We start from the raw sequence: 20,549 nt of genomic DNA, 5'->3' as shown, positions 1-20,549 counted from the left end.
CATACTATAGGCCTATGTGACAAATTCAGAGCTAAAAAGTACCATCATCAATAGTAAAAATATGGAAATCTTTTTTGTTATAATCAGACAAAACAAGAAATTCTGTTCTTACCACTATTTAATGTAGTATTTGAAGTTCTAATTAGAACAATTTGCAAGAAAATGGAATAAAAACAATCTAAATTTGAAAGCAGTCTAAATTTCATATTTTCAGGTAATATGAAATATTTATAGAAAATTTTGAAGGTAACCATAAAGCATTATTAAAACAATAATGCAATAATAGAACAAGCTACAGAAATAGTATCTGTCATAATTTCTACAATCAACCAATGAACTTGAAGAGAAAGAAATCAAGAAAAGAATCCCATTAAAAAAGCTCACCACAAACAGGAATGAGTTTAGTTAGAGAAATAACTACATTTTAAACTATCCTAATAATGAGAATGTTTGAGGGAAATAAAGCCTGTCTAGAGTACAGGCGGGGGTTGGTTGGGAGGAGGGAGATTTGAGACAATGGTGATGGGAATGTTGCACTGGTGATGGGTGGTGTTCTTTACATGACTGAAACCCAAACACAATCATGAATGTAATCAAGGTGTTTAAATATAATATATATATGTATATGTATATATAATGCATAGCAAGGGCAGAGCAATAGTTTAAATGGAAAGGTGCTTACTTGACTTGCGCAGGGCTAACTTGGGTCTGATTCTTAGCTTTCCATATGATTCTACATGTAATGAGAACACAAAAACACTATTTAAAAACATGTATATTCATGTTCATTGCAGCTCCATTGTCAATAGTTAACATATAGAAATGGCCAATGATAAGTGATAGTAATGAAAATGTGTTATATATACACAGAATATGCAGAAAATGTGGTGTGTTTACAGAAACATATAGGCATATATAGAAAAATACTGCACACCTCTTAGAAAAGATAAAATCTTATTTGTGACATCATGTATAGAACTGTAAAGAGCATATGAATTCTTAATATATTAACTGATTACTATTGTAAGAAGGAAAAAGACAAATTCAGGTTGATTTCACTTGTGAATAAATTCATGGAGCAAACAAAGCTTATATTAAACCTTTGAATTTTGATCACAAAACTGAGGGATTAATATAAGGGGTTGTAAGAGTAAAGGCAATAGATTGCCTTAGAGAGATATATTACTACTTTGATGACAGGTGTGGTGTGGTAACATAGATGAAGATCTGTGAAAACATGTACATTCTTGAAAACCAGTGTTCACTGCAGTGCTACTCAGAATTTCCAGGATCTGAGAACAGCTTAGTTTTCCAAAAACAGATGCATGGATAACGGAATGGTGGTATATATATATATATGTGTGTGTGTGTGTATGTATACACAATATATATACATATGTGTGTATATATACACAATATATATATACATATATGCATATATAATATGCTCAGCTATAAGAAAAGAGGAATTCATACAATTAGTTGATATTTGACTGGAACTAAATATTATCATATTGAGTGATGTCAGTCAATGGGAGAGAGAAAAATAAGGAATGATTTCTCTTAAATGTAGAATATACAGAAACATATAAAGGAATAAAAATTGGCCTGCGACAACAGCTCTTAAGATCATACCTAGAGAACTGAGTTTGTCAAGAGTGTTATAATATATAAGAGGGGATCTTGATATGGTAAAAGGAATACTAATATTCTGGTGGTATCACTCTGTACTTGAAACTCTATTGTTAGCAATATTTCAAATTATAGGGTCCAAATTATAGTTGGCTTAAAAAAACCCAAAAACTATTGATTGGGAGCTCTCAAGAAACTTCTCAGCAACTGCCCCTTTATTTCTTAAAATTTGTTTTCTGAAAGCTGGAGCAATAGTACAGCAAGTAAGGTGTTTGTCTTGCACATGGTTGAACCAGATTTGATTCTTGGCATCCCATATGGTCCCTAGAGCTCCAGGCATGATTTCTGAATGCAGGAGTAAGCCCTGAAAGACAACCGTGTGTGACACTCCCCACAAACACAAACAAAAAACAACCCGAAACCAAACTAACCAATGAAACAAAATAAAACCAATAAATCCTGTTTTCTGGAGTCAGAGTGGTAGTACAAACTGGTAGTTCATTTGTCTTGCATACAGTCAATCTGGGTTCCATCTCAGAACCCTATATGGTCCCCTGAGATTTCCAGTTAAGTCTTTATCACAGCCAGATGATGCCCCAAAACACACCACACCCCCCAAACAAACACCATCCAAAACTTGTTTTTCATTTCCTAGATTTTCATCTAAACTCATTTTTTAATTTTTTTTGAATGGGTAAAGTTCTACCATAATTATGGTCTGTTTTGTTTGTGTGCTTTTGCTTACATTAATTCTTTTGTCTGGAGAATTTGGTTTTTTTTTTTTTGGGGGGGTGGGTCCAGATTTCTTTCTTTTAATGACTGTTAGATCCCAGATTTGACCTCCCCAATGTGTGCCCAAGAGGCTTATTAATTAGAAATAAATGATTGAGTACTAATAGACACTTTAACCATGCTTTCTCCTAAACACTGGGATTTTTTTCCCACTCTGTTTCCTCTTACACACCAATTAAATCATTTTTAACAAAGTTGTTTATACGACAGTATTTTTACCCCCGCAGTTAAAGTTGTGATTGAGTTACAGTCATACAATGTACCACAACTTTTACCAGTGTGCATTTCCCTCTCACCCGCTCTGGTGTACTCACGAAATGGGTATTCTGACCCTCATAGACAGTTTTCAAGCCATTTTTTTCTAACTAAATTGGTCATTCAAATCAAAACATCATAATTTTTTGAATAATTACAGATTCATTCTCTTTACAGATGCATTACTTTCTATCTCACAGCTTTCTAAACGTTCAGTCATTCATGTTTTGGTATCCATGCACATATTACATGCATTTTTACATTTGTTTATTTGTCTTGTGTGAATGTATGTATGTCTCTTGTGGCTGTCTATTATTTTCCAACTCTAAGAACCTATAAGGGTAGTGGAATATTAACCCACTCCCCAACAATGCTGTTTAGATCTATTTTTCAATACTTTATTAATTTTTAAATATGAATATGCTGCAGAAAGTGGATAAGAATTTGGTCGCCTTGGATTCTTAGGCAATCCTCTTTGCATTTGTTTTTAAATGCTTTCTATGTAGCAATGATGTCCAGATTTATATCTCTCGCTCTGGCTTTTCCCCTGTATTTCAGATTCAAATATTCAGTTGCCCATCTGATAGCTTCACTGAGGTATATAACAGATATATCTCAAGTATAGGATGTAGAAAGTTTCATTTCTCTTGCAATTTACTTCATTATAACATCAGTACCACCAAGTTGTTTGTATTGAAATCTTAGTGGCATCTATATTACCTCGGTTTTCTCACTCTCATCATTGACTTTTGGCTTTTGTGCCACAGTTGGGGTTACTTCTGGCTCTGAACTTAGATATCACTTCTGCAAGCTTGGGGGACCACATGGGATGTCAGTGATTGAACCCAGGTTGGCCACATTCAAGGCAAATGCCCTATTTGCTGTGCTATCTCTCTGGCCCAGATGATTCAATTTTTAGATCTAACAGTAATATACTTCTCCTGCTCAGACTCCTCATACTAAGTGTTACCAGGGCCAACAGGATCCTGATGGTTGGCATTTGGGGGACCGTACAGTGCCAAAGACCAAACTTTTCACACTTGAAAGTTATGTATTTCAGGCTTTTGAAATATCTCCTAGAATTCTGTTTTGATTATTGTATATACAAATGTGTATGTGCGTTTGTGTGTGCATGTGTGTGTGTGTGTGTGTGTGTGTGTGTGTTGGGTCATACCCAGTGATGTTTGGGGCACACAGGGATAGCTGCTGCCAGTCTAAGAGGGCCGTATTGAGTGCTAGGAATTAAAGATAGATCAGCTGTGGCAATACAAGTGCCCACCATCTGGTTATTATCTCTAGTCCTATAACATATTTTGGAACCAGGAAGTGTGATGCTTTTAGTTTTGTCTTATTTCTCACCATCGATAGGCCTTGCTGTAGGCTTATTTTGTTTCATACAAATTACAGAATGCTTTCTGTTTATGCACCATAAAAATTTCTTGGGATATTCCATATCTGCTAAAGTTTACATTCTGTCAAAAAGCAAAGGAAAAATATATATGTGATATAATAAATGTATACAATGAGCCATCTAGCTCTGTAGATGAAAGGGATCCTTAGATGGAAAGAGAAATTGGAAGTTCCTGAGTTGGGATGAGTCCAAGGAACATCAAGGATTCCATTCTGGCTGCAGCATGAGTGAAGAAGAAAATGGAAGGAAATGAGGTCAGTAAGTTAGCCAAGGGTCTCTCTTGTGCGCCTTTGGATTTTCATTCTAATTGTAATAGGAATCCCTGAGATAGTTCAAAGCCTTGGAGTGACATAATCTTTTACTACACAGAGAATTGCTTTATGAACTATTTCCTTTTCAAAAAGTCCTGAGGGGACTGGCTGAGAATTAGTGATTCTCCAGAAACCAACTTTCTGAAGGCTCCATATTCTTATACACCAGCAGGCCTTCTATTGGTAGCTAGAGATCTGGGAAAGTGAGCTCAGATTCACACATTCCTTTTGAGAGTCCTTGGCTAAACCAGTCTTTCTGCCTTTACAATACTTCTTCACACTCAAGAATTCACTAAAGCTTGAAGAGCAAAGAGAAAAGACAGCAAAACACTCCCTGGATTCTCTGAGGTCTCCAATAGAAATAGGGTATAAATAAATTGCGAATGCACAAAGAGTTTTGGTTCTTTCCACAGACTAAAATATCATTAAGCTTCACATGGAACATTTCCTAAAGATTTAACGATTAGAATAGGCCAAATTATAATTTACCACGATATGTAGAAAGCAAATATTCCTCAGCTTTGTTTTACTCATAGGCACTTTTGATGATCCACAAGTGTATCTTATTTTAAAAATGTTTTTTAATTTGTGTTTTTTTTTTTCATCCCACACACTGTTAACAAGTAAAAGAATATGTTTGGAATAAAAGAATTACTTGGAAGACCAGGAAAGTGTATTTTAATACCTAACTATAAATGAAGAAAAGAACTAGAAAAGAGATGGTGTATTTTATGTCTAGTTACTAGAAAAACAGCATTTGGGGCCCGGAGAGATAGCACAGCGGTGTTTGACTTGCAAGCAGCCGATCCAGGACCAAAGGTGGTTGGTTCAAATCCCGGTGTCCCATATGGTCCCCTGTGCCTGCCAGGAGCTATTTCTGAACAGACAGCCAGGAGTAGACCCTGAGTAACGCCGGGTGTGGCCCAAAAACCAAAAACCAAAAAAAAAAAAAAAAAAGAAAAACAGCAGTTGGATTTTGTACTTTGTTGTTGTTTTGAGACACACACAGTGGCATTGGTGTACTGCTTGGTGGAGAGGGATAAGCATTCTATACATTTAATATAGGTAAAACTTTAATTTGATATAAATTGATATTAACTTGATCTTCTATGAGATGACTCAGAAAAACGCACCTTGACCCTCTTCTTTCAGAAAAAAATGCTTTAGGCCTTAGGCTATAGATCTATGGTTATACGTCTATATCAGTCTCATTTACCTTTTGTCCACATGTAAATTGTTCACATATTACTGTCTTTTTGCCTAAAGGCATGTAAAGCTCATACATTGATCATTTCATATTCATATTCACTCTGTCAATAATAATTAAATTATGTTTTCTCCTTTTCATCTGTCAATTATTTCTTAGACCAGTCAAATGCTTAAGAGTTATCTTCCTTTTCCCCACCAATTGTGATGTCATAATTTGCATTAAATGTAATGTCTATGCTTATGATGACATAGGATAAGTTTATTTTAAGTTCCGTGTAACATTTTCTTGGTTATTTCAATTTAAGAAGCTGGTGTCTGATTGTAGCTTTAAGCTGCTCCTTTAAATTCTGTAGACACACCTCAACTTTCTGCTTTATATCTTAACTAGTGTTACATCACGTGCTATTAATGGCAGGAAGCTAATATGTGAAATGACATTGACACATGTGAATTGACCAAATAGGACTGATGCAGAGAGTATGAGAAGCAGGTTGGTATTTAAACTTAAGAAAGCAAATAATCAGGCAATATGTAGCACAGAAATGGATATTCAATAATGACCTTGCTGCTTACAGAATACTGTTTTGTATTCTTCATTGTGTGTGTATATGTGTGTGTGTGTTTTATAATCTATAGTGGGCAGTCTTGAGTTGAAAAAAATAGGAGCAATAAAATTTATTTATAAAAATATATACGTATATATGTATATATGCAAAGCTAAGAGAAGATACAATTAATTAAAAAATAGGAGCAAACTCCAGGATATTGACTAGTAAAATCAATAAAAATGGGCAAAATCCCCTGGCGTCCCATATGGTTCCCCAACCCAGGAGCAATTTCTGAATGCATTGCCAGAAGTAATCTCTGAGCATCACCGGGTGTGGCCCCCAAATAAAAAATAAATAAAACCCCCAAACTTCAACATGTCTAGTAAAGCATATTCAAACTATCAAAAACAAAATTGCAATGTGATCTCAGAAATACTGAATTGTATGTCATTCTAGTCTGGCATAGGAATACTTAAGTCAGTTTTCATGTATCATTTTTTTCTAGAGAAATACCTTGATCACAGAGAGGACAGACAGATAAGTCAGAATAGATAAGATAGAATTTAGCTGTACATCACCATAATATTCAGGCAGAGAATGCTCAAATCACTGAAATGATTCTAGACTTGTCCACCTACTGTATCTTGATAATTTACTCTCTGATTTCTTTACTGTATTTGCCTTATACAAAATAACTCTATATTTTGCATTGCCTTCTTGCAGTGAGGGGATTTCTGATCAGTGACTGACTTATGCAGAATAGCATGATGGGTGTATTTCTCATGATAAATAAAGAAATTAATATTTGACTTCTGTAATAAGATCAGTTTAAGTGTGTGTCTTATGGAACAAACCACATTTTGTTGAGAAAGCTAAGACTTGGAAGATTCAGATAGATCTCCGTACTTCACCCACCCTCTGGCCTATTTCTCATCTTGTGAAATTGCTGCAAGCATTAAAGAACAACAGCCACAGCAATTTCAATCACTACACCATTTGGTAGTGTAACTATAAGATTAATAGTAGATATTTTGTAATGTATACACTATTTTCTTATGCCAATTTTATATTTTACCTTTTTATGTAACCTATATGATGCAATTTTACATCCAGATGCAAATCAATATTTATGAATAAAATATTAACATATTAACTGCCCAGAAGAATTTTGGATATTGGATATCTACTCTTCATGAATCTTGTACTGTTACAATGACAACCCCAAGTCACATTTTTATTTTTAAGATGGAATTAATATTAAAAGTTAGATAATGTTTCAAAATGTTCTGCAAAGGAAGGAAAGGAATCATTATCATACCAGATGCTTCCTATCTCCAGTGGGAATATGCAAAAGGTTTTTATAAGCCAGTCTCCATCAGCACACAGGATAGAAGGCATAGAGCATTGTGTTTGAATAAAAGATTAAGAAGAATGTTGGTGTCAGGAATGCTAGAACTAGAGCACAGAACAAGAGCCAATTAGATTCCTTTTCCTCTTAGATGTCATGAAACCCGTAAGCGAGCAACCTCAATTTTCTGAAAGTTTGAAAAATAGGATTTTCACAGAAAGAAATGATGAGGAATAGCAGGACTTTTTCTTTAAAACATGTGACATAGTGAACTTATATGGCCAGACCTAAATACTGGCATGTAGAAAGAAAAACCCTAACTCATGTTTTATGTTACTACCACTTTTTCAAAAAATAAAGCGAATATTCACATTCTTTCTAAGAATTCCTTATAATACAGAGAAACCATAATAGTAGAATAGATAAAAGAAAAGAAAACATAAACTTTTCTCTAAAACACTTAATTTGCTTTTTCACTGCCCATTCCATTCAGAAATATAACTAAATCTTGAAATCAAATATATCATTGTTTAGGAATATAGACTTTGATAAATAATAAGCATTCACGGTGTGTTCACTGCCATGTGCTCAAAACTGACTGTAGCAGTTTTATAAATATTGTATTAATTACAAAAAATATTTGAATATACTTATTTTAATAGTGTAATGATAACTCTTGTTGTGGTCCCATTATAATCAAATGAAAACTATATTTTTGTCTCTAAAATTACTTACATTATATATTATATAGTTCTTATATGTAATATATTGAAGAAAATCCCCAATGATTGTTAGGATTTTTAGCTTGTTTTATAAACTGCAGTGTCTATAGGACCCACCCAGTTTATTGACTACAAAACAGTAGACATTCAATATATATGTTATGTAAATTATTTGTTATTTTATAGAGGGGAAGATAATATCATGGAAAATATGAACTTTCTATATCTGCTGTATTAAATCAAGTTCCAAATGTAGACCTTACTTGAAATTTGGTAGGTGCTCAATATATATCTTTTTCAATGAAACATTTTAATCTATGTATTTCTTTTTTATTTTTATCTCTAAATGATTCTTTCTAGAATGATAAATTTATTTAATTTTCAATGAATCAAAATCCCTTGTTATGGATAATCTAATATATTAAGATAGCCATATGAGTTTATTAAAACATCCATTTTTCTAGCGGGAGATATTACAGGATAATAATACTACTAATAAATTGTTTCAAATCATAATTTTATCACTTAAAAGTAGAAATATGTTTTCAGTAATCAAATTTTTACAAGTTCTTGCTCACTTACTGTAAAGAACTTAAAGATTTTAAAGAACTGTTTTCCCGAAACCTTTTGCAGTATAGGGTTCTTTTATTTGGAATAGAAATGGAACTCCCTTTAAGAGGCAGGATGTGGAAATTAGCATGGACCAAATTGTTTACACAAAAGCAGTCTACACCTCCTTGATTAGGTCAGAGTTTTTTGCCTTTACCTGGGACAGCTGCCTTCTATTAGCACTAGAAAGAAAACATACAATTTGTCATCACTGAACTATGACCACCTATTCATTTTGAATTTTTTTGTCTTGAGAACAGAAATTCAGAATGTGGGTTGGTGGAGAAGAGTCGTTAGTTAGATGTATTTAGTTAGTTAGAGTAATTCACCAAAGTAAATAACAGTGTCTGACATAAATGATGAGCAAGCTAACAAAATGCTGAACTATTAGAAAAAAGACCGAGCAAAGAGACAGTCAGAAAGTTTTTTTTTCCTATTACTAAGAAATGATCCTCTCTATTTCTTATAACCATTTTAGAACTGGATGCCTAAAGAAAATAAAGGAAATATATGATATCCCTTCAGTAACATTATTACAAACCACAGCATCTAAAAGGAAAAAAAGGAAGGTTGAGAAGGTGGGGGAGAAAGAGACAGATACAGAGAGACAGAGAGACAGACAGAGACAAAAAAGACAGAGGATAGAGAGGAGAGAGCAGGTGGGAGGGAAACTGGGGACATTGATTGAAGGAAATATGCACTGATGAAGGGTGTTTACAAGTTATGAGCGAATCTCAATTATGACAATCTTTGTAACTAAAAAATAAACAACTCTATTCTGAAAAAAAAATTTTTTTTTTGAAATTATTGAGACGTTTTAGAAGTCCTGTCTATATAATGACTGCCAATATTCTGGAGGTAAACTGTTGGTGTGTCGAAGACATTAAATTTTGCACATTCCTATTACTGCATCTGGAAGAAATTTTGAGAAAAGTCAATGCAAAAATTGAGACAAAACAGAATGTCCTATATCTCAGAACAAAACACTGTTATTTCTCTATAGTCACGGGGGTAAAAATAGAGATCAGGTTGAGTTTTCTAAAATCAAGCAATCTAGCTAGTATTAGTGTGTATTCTCTCATATCCAGTGCTATTTCCATAACTTGTAGTATGTTTACTTTAGAGGAAACATTTTGCTTGCTATTTTGTTTTTGGACCACATCCAGTTATGGTTAGGGCCTACTCCTGGTTCTGCACACAGGGAACTGCACATGACAGACTTGGGGTAGGGTGACCTTAACTGATAGCTGGGCTGGAACCTGGTTTGCCACATGCAAGGCAAATACCATAGTTGCATAGTATCTATATGGCCCTAGAGGAGAATTTGAAAAAGGATTATACATATCCTTACTGAGTATCCCCAAAAGCCAGGGCAAACATAAGAATATATCCACTTAGAGTAAGTTCTTGTGATATTTAAATGTACGTGTTGATTTTCTTCTACTTTAATAACTGGATTATTTTTCTTCCTATAAAGAACAGTTAACAAGCAGCATCTAGAATCCTGCTCATTTTCCAACATGTCAGGTGTGAATATATTGGTAAAATGTTCTGTGCTCACCTTCAGCTTCATCTTCTGGGTAAGTATTGTTTTTTTTTTTTTTAAGTATCAGTTTTATATAAGAAAAGGGATCTTGGTATATCATAAGAGAGATCAGATACTACACAAGAGAAATAGGAGGCAAAAGAAATCATACATTCATGTGCTTGTTTGGATTTGATCTTTTTCTTTTTTTTTAGTATTTCAGTTATTGAAAATGAGCCAATGACTCAAAAAAAACCACACATTTTAGGATCTGTGAGAATAAACACTAAATGGATGTTTTGATTTTGTTACAAAACAATCACAAAAGAAATTATCTCATAATTAAAGGACAAATTTCTACTTATAGATTTCGGAGGCCTTCATCATTTAAAGGACCCCTTGGGAAAAATGTCATATGATCTCCTAGAGTCAAGCCATTGAATCTGACCAATCCTTTACATCTGGGTTTCAAACAGATGAATAAATGGAAGTGTCAGATAACAAGTATAAGAAGAGATGCATTTTTAAAGACTCAAAAGAGAAGAAATAATAATGGGTCATAAATTACATGAAATTACATGAGATGCAAAAATAAAATTATTATTTCATGAAACGATAAAATTAAGTCAAAACAGAAGCACTAGTAATTTGAAGTTAGTGTTTTGACATGCCAACACCTCAACTTGAAATCAACATGGCTTGTAATTTAACAAGGCCTTAAATTTATCTTGAAAATATATTGACATAAGACATAACACGTAACAGAGGGAAATGTTATTCAAAATTTTGGCATCATCTCACAGTGCAAAATGGGGGAATAGAGAAGGTAAGAGAAGGTTGGATGTCAGCAAATTGATTTTATTTTTATGGTATATTTAAAGATAGTTCAAAAGTATGCAATGGAAATAACTCAAAGTACTTTAATGAAAAATGTTTTTGTTTACAGAATTATAAAATGATATGCAAAAATAACAAGCTATCTCTTAGACTGTGAAAACTATCTTAGTAGGTGAAAAAGGGGGACAGTGGGAGTATTCAGTGCAAGATAATTTTGAAAGGTGAGATAGAACTACAATGTTGGTGATAGAATCTAAGAGAATTATACAGATAGAATGTGAAGCTAAAGCTTGAAATATTTCATAACTATAAAGCAATGATAAACCACAGCAAACTATCAAATCATGTTCAATCTTTTCCTGTTTGTATATTTTCTGTATGATTTAAAAGCAATTCTCATATTTTTTCATTTCTTCTGTAAAAAAGTTGCTTTTTTTTTTTTTTTACCACAACTGTTGGTACTAAGGGGATTACTCCTAGCTCTGAGTTTAGGAATCATGCTTGGTAATTCTTGGGGGACCATTTAGGATGCTAGAATAGAGCCTCGGGTGGCCTCATGCAAGACAAGTGCCCTACCTGATATACTATCTCTCCGGCCTGTCCTGTAATAAAATTCGTTTAAACATTAAGGAAATCTACATAAACAGACAAAGAAAATATAGACATCCTCTTTAAGTTTTTTGAGATAGTCTGAGTGGGGATCAAATCCAGGGTCTTCTGTGAAATTTTTAACATTTACATCTAAAACATAAACCTTTTTATAAAAAAAATGTAAATGCTGTAACTATCACATTAAAATCTGGATTTATTCACAAATAAAATTCAAATTTTAAATGTTGCATAAATGTTTAATCAGTAGTTATTTTCAAGTCCTTTTGAGATCACTTTAATAACTTACATAATTTTTTACTATTTGTTATAACAATTTGTTCCAGACTAATTTACCTGTATACTGCCATAAATAGAACATATGTGGCTAACAAAATAAACAAATAAACAATAATTGAATATGTTAATTATGTAAGGGTAAATTGTACTCAACCAGTAGCAACCCTCAGTAATATCTGTCATGTAAAAAAACAGCATACAATGTTCTAATGGCTATTATGAGTAGTTGGAGCCAAAATTTTCTTGAAGGGTTGGAATGGTATTACAGAGACTACAGTACTTACTTGCCTTGCTTGCAGCCAACATTTCGTATCGTTCCCCAAGGTAATTCCTGAGAATAGAAGCAGAAGTAAACGGAACATTGCCAGTTGTTATCCAAAAACAAAACAGAAACAACACAAAATTTCATTGAATAATAATCAGGAATTTGGATTAGATCTGAATTCAAACCAAAATGAAGTCTAAAGAAAAGGCTATGTTACAGGTTTAGGATTATATATATATATATATATATATATATATATATATATATATTTAGAGTCCAACGTGGATAGTAGATGTATGTTGTTCAATATCTAGGCATTGCTATTGATTTCCTAGAGTGCTCTGATTATTTTATGGTTATAATTAAATCTTTTTTATGATTACAAAAAGAATCTGGACATGGAAACTATTATGCTGAATGAAATAAGTCAGAGGGAAAGAGAGGCACAGAATATTCTCACTTATTTATTGGTTTTAAGAAAAATAAAAGACATTATTATAATAATGCCCAGAGATGAGGGTCGGAAGGGCTGGCTCACGATATGAAGCTCACCTCAAAGAGGGGTGAGTGCAGTTAGAGGAATAATTGACTACCAACTACCATGACAATGTTAATGAGTGAGAGAAGTAGAATGCCTGTCTCTAATATAGGGAGGGGGTGTGGGCAGAGAGAGATTGGGGGGGGCACTGGTGGTGGAAATGTTGCACTGGTGTGGGAGTACTCTTTGTGGCTGAAACCCAACTACAGTCATGTTTGTAATCACGGTGTTTAAGTGAAGATATAATAAAAAAATAAAATTAAAATAAGGAAATAAAGCAAAAAAAAAAAAAGAAATGAGTTGTCTAGTTACACTAGATGCAAAAAAATAAAAAGACGATAATATAGACTTGGGTATGAAAAATCATGAAAAACAATCTTTCTAATTCTATAGACTCAATTATTTTTAACTTCTCCGGAGAACAAAGGCCAGAATCCTCCCAACAAACAGAGTCCTGAGATCTACAATTTCTGTATATGACTTCTTGAAATGGCATCTTTGAGTGAAGTAGTAGTTGTAAAGGCTGCTAATAATTTCTCAGTCAATGGTTAATATCAGCATTTTAATTCATAATCTAGATAGCAGAAGGTTAAGCATTACTCCTATTTTTATCCACTTACCCTTATCCCCCAAACACAGAGTTCTCTGTGGAATTTTACAATCCTTAGGGAAATTAGCAATTTGTCACATTCCTAATGTTTACTTAAGCAAAATTTTAATGGTTGTATTGATGTGGTTTTCTTATAGATATCCATGGCCTTGTTTTCAAATGCCTTCTTTCTGGTGTAACTTACAAACTAAGCCTTGGCAAAGTAGGGCCAGATGTTAAAATATCACTAGATATGCATATGGACATTCATGTTGAACATAATAGTTTCTTTTGTGAGTGAACTTGAAATATGCCATAAAAATAAGCAATGATTTTAATTTGCTCGAACTAGTAATTGAAGAAACACACATGTGGAAATGAAAATCATTCCTAAACTCATGCTAGAGATTGATACAAGTCAGAGTAAATTGAAGTTACTCAGATAACATAAATGGTAGGTATAAAAAATAATCTTCTTAGTCTGTCAAAAAGCATATGAAGTGACACATTTTTCTATGATTTTCTCATGTAAGTCAGAACTTGGGGGGTGCTATCAATGCTTAAAGTAGCTTAGGGGTTTAAGTAAGCATGAGAAATAACTGCTTTAGCTTGTAGATCTGGTAGAATAATTATGAGGGTGAGAGTTATGAAAAGGTCAACATTTAAAAAAGGAACACAAAATGCATAATATTACAGATCCCAAGTGAAGTAAGATGAAAAGGAGCCTACAAGTTGTAAAGCCAAATGTATTAGTAACTGAAGAAAGTCAGTGCATGAAATGACTGAAGAAAGGAAAAGGAAGTAAGAAGTTGTGGAGTAACAAAAAACCAATTCTTTTTTTTGTTAATTACTATATTTTCTGTGACACCTCACCCTCAAAATTCAGTGTATTAAATGTAATTTAAAAGAGATGAGGCAAAACAGATATGTGTCAAATAGAGATATATAAAAAAACTATTTTTCATTTTGCCAGCCAAAAAATATCTCCCAAAATAAAGACTTGATATGGCTGAGTTGTGTAAACTTTGTAAATATATAACTTACTTTTATATAGTGTATAGGCACTATGAAAAATAACAAAAGCTATTAATGCCCAGTAGTTGATAGAAAGGCTGCACTTCAGCATTGGTGACATTAGTTTGTTGCTCTGTGGTTTAATATTCTCATTGGTAAAATTTGAGAAGATAAAAGTATGTACCTTGTGAGGTTGTTGTTATAAGAAAACAGAGACTCAGATGGCCCCTGGTCAGCCATAAGCAAAAAGCCCACCTCTTGTAACAGCTGCTGGATGACAGTTGGCCTGGGGGTATAAAAAGCCCCTAGCTGAAGTGCTGCGGGGGTGAGGAGACTGCTTCTGCCACCCCCTCCTGACTGCTCTTGCTGGAAGGTTGGAGAAACTTTACCAGACTCCAGGCTCCTGCTGTCTTTTGCTGCCTCTCCTACTGTTCTGGACCAAACACTAACAGCTGTAAAAATTAAATGATCTAATAACATATAAGAAACTTAGAAGAATGTTTAAGAAAAACCGTTTTAGTCAACATTTTATAATCAACTTTAATGAGACCAAATAAGAAACCTCTCCACATAGAGATTAACACCTTTCAGTGCTGGGTTTTGAAATAGAAGAGATAAGATGTTAAAATTATAATAAGGTGTATGCCATTCTTTAATTATAAAAGAAAGGGAATAGTGGATTTTGTAAATAGAGATGAGACTGTAAACGACTGTAAAAGAGATTCAAATTCTGAATTTATTCCTTCATGCCTGTGTCCAGTGACCTGGTACCTTAAAAATTTTAATAAAGAATGATGACTTACAAAATTAATTGTTGAATTTTAGGAGCATAGTATTTGAACATGAATCCTAACAAGTGTTAATTTCCATTACGATCATACTATCATCTCATACTTGGTCAATTTTCTTACCCCAACCAACTTCCACAATTCCTCCCTGCCACCTTTGCAGGCACATTAAAGTTTGGTGATTTCAGTTTAGATCATATTATTAACCTCTGATTTGGATCTAAATCTGTACGACTCTCTCACCTCCCCAATATAACCAAGACTTAAATTCCTTTTCTCCTATTACTTCCTTTTCTCATCTTCTTTTCCTTCTTTATTTTGTCTCTGTCTTTGGCTTTTGATTCCAGGGTCACCTATACATCACCCCTTTACTATATATTATGTTTCCTAATACAGTTATTTTATATACCATGGGTAAGTCAGTTTATTATATTTGTCATTCTTCTTGCTCACTTCATTCAACATAATTCCAGTCAGGCATTATTTCCTAAAAGTTTTTTTCTTTTCTCATTTGAAAAAGTGAAAATATCAATTTTATCCATCAGGGTTAATTATAAAAATTAACAATGATATGTATGAAAATCTCTGTATTAAGAAATGCCATATAATAGTTGTTATTTTAAGACTTTTCCCCAATTATAAACAATTACTTTTTAAACATAAAGTTATTGGAATCTATGTAAGGATAATAGTGTTCAAATGGGAAGCCTCTGCAAAGCAATAAACATATTAACTTTAACAACCAAACTTAAAAAGGTGCCTGTTATAATGGCAGGCTAAGGCAGAGAGAGTGGTGGCATGGGTTGGACCCTGGGAATATTGGTGGAAGGAGGTTGACACTGGTGGTGAAGTTTCTGAAACATTGTATGTCTAAAACCTAAGTATGAAAAACTTTTAAGATCACAATGGTTTACATAAAAATTTAAAAAGCATTAAACATAATTAATGCAATTTCTATCTAAACTCATTGACATTCTTCAAATAAATAGAACACACAATACTGAAATTTTCATGGAACCAAGAAAGACAGGATAGTCAAAGAAAACTGAAAGTTAAGAAAGAGGCATCAGCTTTATAAAACAATAGGAATCAAACCAGACTGGGCTAGAGTGACAGGAATAACTCCTGAGCACCACCAGTATGGCCCAAAAATCAAAAGAAAAAATATAAATTAAAAATTAAAAAAGTATTGCTTTGTCCTCCTGTCCAAATGGTTGGGTCCCCTTCTTTATACTGTGGTCCCCCAATCATCTGATTTTTATCTGTGGACCTCTTGGAATATATTGGGGATACAGAGGACAAATAAGGTTGAGAAACAGAATACAATAGGACACTGAGGTTATTTTCAACTTCTGGCAATTATGAATGAAACTGCCCTAAATATCCTTGTGCAGGTTTTTGTTTTGCTTTACATAATTGTATCTATGATTCACCAGAACTGGCAGTGCTCAGGGCTTACCCGAAGGCTTGGTGACATTCCTGGTGATAGATATTAAGCAAAATATATCCATAAAAGGTTAGATATCAACCTTAGTCAGATGTGTGGTGAGCAAATATTTTCTACTGTTAAGTAAGATGTCTTTTTACTCTAGTTTTTCTTTCTTTTGAAGTGCAGAAATTTCTTAATTTTATGTAATCTTATTTATTTATTTTTATCTGTTTTCTTGACCAAATGTCATAGGTTACTAAAAATGTTCTAGCATCAATATCACATAAAAAGTCTTTCTTATGGATTCCTTGGTGTAATTTATAAATTTCAGTCTTAATTTTGAGGTCATTAATCTATTTTTAATTAACCTTTCTGTATTATGTGAGATAGGAATCCAAATTATTTTTGAACATTGCCAACCAATTTCCCCAGAATAGACAATATTTGGAAATAGCCATGTGCTCAAAAATAGATGAGTGAATACAGAAACTATGATATATATATACATACATATAAATATACACATATGTATGTATATATACACATACAAAATAGAATACTACTCAGCTATTAATAATGATGTTATAATTGGCTGTTACTTGGGTATTACTGAAGGGATGTGTGTTAAGTATAGCCAGCCAATTAGGGACAATTAAATGTAGAATTATTTTGTTATATATAGAAACCAAAAATTTGGCCATTGATAATAGACTCCAAGCATTTGCTTATAGAACTGAGTTTGCCAATGGTGGCAGGTTAGAAGAAGGCCTTAAGACATTCGTGGAAGAATGCTGTTATTCTGTGAAAAGGGTGGTTAATATATTGTATGCCTAAAATTAATGTGAGTTCTACTTTTTTTTTAAAAAAAAACAATAAAGGGTTAAATTTAGATGATGTTAAAATGTTTTAGGGTACACTTACTCTCTGATTTTTCTTTCCACTTACTGAATTCCTTATGCCTTAATAAAACTTACCTCCATACGTAGATAAAAAGAAAGCAATGCAAAGTCATTAAATAGTAAATATGAGCTGCAGAGATAATATAAGGGTAAAGGTGATTGCTTAGCATGTAGCCAATCTGGGTTTAATTCCCAGAACCACCTACAGTCCCCTAAACACTACTAGGGGTGATTCCTAAGCACAGAGCCAGTAACCGCCTCTGAAAAAGTGCTGGATGTGGCCAAAGGCTCTCCTTAAATATCCGCACAAAATGTCTATCCTAAAAGTTAGTAAACTGTTAATTTGGAATTCTAGGCATTGTGTTAACCATATATGGAGTCAATGGTGTTAGAAAGTTATTAGGTATGGAAATAACTCAAATACTTTTTCTGTCAAAAGGAACAATAAAATCAGAATGCCCTAGAAAGTTCTTCAAAGCCTGCTGTGTCTTGGATGTTGCTCAGCCTGTTTTTAACTTCTCTAATAAGAGATCATTGAGGGTCTTGGTTTTGAGAGTATGGCACATGTGTCTTTTAAAAACAAGCAAAACCCTTGAGAGGCAACGGCTTTTCTTAAACAATAGTAAAATGTGCTCTTATTTTATATATTGGACTTAATCCAAATTAAATAATCTGGTAAAGTTATTAAAGGAATTTGAGATTCTTAAATTCCATATTGTACCTCTTCTCTCAGTAAGCTTTGCTTATTCTTAAACAACTTACTAAACTTAAACAACTTATTCTTAAAATTTTTTCTGAGTATAGTGGAATTTAACAAATTTTGTCAAATGGTTTACTAGTCGCTACGTATATTCCAATTTTTTGTTGAATGCTAAAATAAAGTTTGGTGATACCTTCATGTTTGGTCTAAATTTCTCAAGGATAAACCAAGGGTCAAACCTGATAAAGATTTTTATCTTTAATCTATTATGTTTTTATATCTTTACTATGTCAAAATATAGCAAAAACAGATTTCAAACTTGAAACATTACCTTTTTATATAGTAGGCGTGATTTATTTTCACAGACTTTGACTGAACTGTGAATAGAAAACATAACTATTCCTTCTTATTAAACATACCGGTTATGATGAAACATTTTAACAATTTTGCGAATTTTAAATATCCTTTGTTTATGACTTTCAGGTTGTAATAGAATAGCTAATGATAAATTTATCTAACTAGATTACTAGGGGTATATAAAATTAGAGTTGTAGTTCTTATATTCTTTCTTTTCTGCAGCTCTGTGGTACCTTGATGCTGGGAATAACAATTTGGATTTTGAGAGGCATAAATATGAAAGAGGTAAATAATTAACAAAAAATTTCTCCTCCAAACCTTCTTAAAATTACTTTATTTAAACACCACGGTAACAAGGTCGTTCTTAATTTAGTTGGTTTTCTTTTTCACAGACACAAAGTTGTTCATGATTGAGTTTCAGTCATATAATGTACAACACCCTTCACTAGTTAGTGCAGATTCCCTGCCACCAAGGTCTCCAATTTTTCTCTCACCCTTTCTACTGCCTGCTTCTGGGAAAGTCATTTTCATTCTCTTTCTCTCTTAATCTCTCCTCTCTCTTTCTCTCTCCCCCTGGTCCCTCTCTCCATCATCTCTCGCTCTTTCTCTCTCTCACTCTCTACCCTTTCCCCCCCTTTTCTCACTTTCTTCATTTTCTATTTTTTTCTTTTAGACACTGTGATTTGCAATATTGCTACTGAGGGGTTCTCATGCCTATCACTTTATCTTGTTTAACACACAATTATTGTCCAGAGTGATAATTTCCAACTATACATTTCATAGTGGGTCCTTGTCTAGTCTACCTAACTCCCCCGCTATTTATAAAAAGCTTCCTACCATAGACTGGCCCTTCTAGACCTCATCTCCATGTCTCTGGATATTATTAATTATACTATTTTAATTTTTATTATATCCCACAAATATCTCCCTCTGACTCATTTCACTCATCATAATGCTCTCCATATCATCCTGTACAAGCAAATTTCATACCTTATTCCTACTAACAGTTGTATAGTATTCTATTGTGTAGATGTACCACCGTTTCTTTATGTACTCTTCTGTTCTCAGACACTTGGCTTGTTTCCAGAGTCTGGCTATTGGGAATAGTGCTGCAATGAACATAGGAGTGCATGGGACTTTTCTGAATTATTTTTGGCTCTGTAGAGTATATTCATAGGAGTCTTATTGCTGTGTTAAAAGAGAGTTCAGTTTCTAGAGTTTAGGAATATCCATACTGTTTTCCAAAAGGCTGGGCCATTCAACATCCTCACCAGAAGTGAATGAGAGTCCCTTGCCCCTGGCATTTGAACCAGCATTGTTTGTTCTTGTTCTTTGTGATGTGACTCTGTCTTTCTGGTGTAAGATAGCTCATTGTTGGTTTGATTTGCATCACCCTGATGATTAATGATGTCGCTATACAACCTTAAATTTGTTGACTTCTCTTGGGGTGGAGAGATAACAGAGTGGTAGGGTGTTTGCTTTGCACACAGCTGACCCAGGACGAGCAGCGGTTCGAATCCTGCCATCCAGTTATGGTCCCCTGAGTCTGCCAGGAGTGACCCCTGAGCACCATCATGCGTGACCCCAAAAAATTCTCTTTTAGTGATGAGTGTAGTGGCAATAATTTTTAACAATTATTCAGTAAATGTCTGTGTAATAATTTATAATATGATTTTACAAAATAATCAAAATTAATTAATACATGTCTGATATGATAGCAAGAATGAGACAATCATGAAAAAAAAATGTTCACAAAATAGGACTACAAAGTTAATTCCATCTCTGACCTTTGGCCTGTATTCCATACCAGAGGGTCACAAATATGAATAGTGTTGTGAGAAAAAGGTGAGATACAGAAAAGTTGCTTTGGTTTTTTTCCAATA

Source organism: Suncus etruscus, chromosome 11, assembly GCF_024139225.1.
Source record: "Suncus etruscus isolate mSunEtr1 chromosome 11, mSunEtr1.pri.cur, whole genome shotgun sequence".
Classification (NCBI taxonomy): Eukaryota; Metazoa; Chordata; class Mammalia; order Eulipotyphla; family Soricidae; genus Suncus; species Suncus etruscus.
This window is presented reverse-complemented; position numbering follows the sequence as displayed.